Source organism: Rana temporaria, chromosome 11, assembly GCF_905171775.1.
Source record: "Rana temporaria chromosome 11, aRanTem1.1, whole genome shotgun sequence".
NCBI lineage: Eukaryota > Metazoa > Chordata > Amphibia > Anura > Ranidae > Rana > Rana temporaria.
In genome coordinates, this window is record NC_053499.1 from 119,577,016 (window position 1) to 119,578,617 (window position 1,602).

Genomic DNA, 1,602 nt, shown 5'->3' on the forward strand with positions numbered 1-1,602 from the left:
TGGTTGTTTTTTTTTGTTTTTTTGTTTTTCAGCTCTTGGATTTAGTGACATCATTGATGTGTAAAATTAAATATAACTGATTTTTATTATGTTTTTAGATTCATCTTGCAGGCAATGTTTAAAATAAGGCATTCTATAGAATGCCTTATTTCACACATTGCCTGTAACATATACTGTATACATGAGTGAGTAACTTGTATAGCGCAACAAATGCAAACTTAATTGCCTCAAGGCGCTTGCATCCAGTGTTGTCCTGATCCTTTAGAAGAGGTGGCTCTTTAGTTTTTTCCTAATGCATGCATGCACATACATACATACAGTATAAGCAATTTTAAAATGTTGGTATCATGCGTAGGGAAAGCGTGGCCTTTCCTCCTCCCTCAAAGGAAGAGGGACAGCATTTTTATACGGTAAAGAGAAACTGTAGGGCCGAAACAACTAATCGATTGTGAAATTGATTATGAAAATAGTAATCGATTAATTGGGTTAAAAAAAATGTGCCCTTTATAGTAAGAGCAAATGATCGCTACTGTAAGGCCCCTTTCACATTACAGCAGGAGCCGCGGTGGCAGTATATCGCCGCTAAAAATAGCGGCGCTATACCGCCGGGATTGCCACGGGTATCAGCCGCTAGCGGTGCGGTATTAACCCCCGCTAACGGCCGATAAAGGGTTAATACTGCCCGTAATGCGCCTCTATAGAGGGGCATTGCGGACGGTATTGTCGCTGTTTTCCATTGTTTTCAATGGGGAGGAGTGGTATTACACGCCGCTCCTCTCACCGCTCCAAAGATGCCGCCAGCGCATCGCCTCAGTGTGAAAGCCCTCGGGCTTTCAAATTGAGTAGGCAGTGAATGAGTTTTTTAGGCGGTATAGCAGCGCTATTTTTAGCGCTGTACCGCCTGAAAAACTCCTCAGTGTGAAAGGGTCTAAATATTTATTTCACTGTTCCACAGGGCCAGCTAACCAGGTCAGGTTTTATGTAATACCTAGATGCAGACTAGAATACTGCAATCACTGAGCAGCAAATTATATCACCTGTGATGCATTTCACTTATCTTGCAAACCTGGTCTGTTGGTGGGCTCTGAGGACAGGGTTGACCATCACTGCTATAAAGGGCTAATTTTCGTTTTTTTAACCCCATTATGTTACTAAACATCTTAGGCCTGGTTCACACCTGTGTGTTTTTTTGGTGCTTTTTGCAGAAACGCACTACAGTTCATTTAACATGGTTTCCTATGGGACACTTTCACCTCTATGCTTTTTTCAGCTGCTGCGCATTTGAAAAGGGTCAAGGACCTTTTTCAATGCAAAACAGTGCTTTTTTTAGTTCAATATACTTCAATTGAGAAGCTGCAGAAATGTATGTAATGCGATGTGTTTTTTTTTTTTTTTGTCTACCCAACAACAAATTGGCTAATAAAAGAGCATTCAAAAATACAAATCGCAGCAAAATCACATGCGCCAAAATGCACAGCAAAAAACACTGTAGAAACAGGTCAAAAGCAAACTGCATTGGTGGGTACCAGGCCGTATACCCATCAATTTTCAGATGAGAATATTCATACGAAAAATCTTTGTACATTTGATGAATGAAAGAAC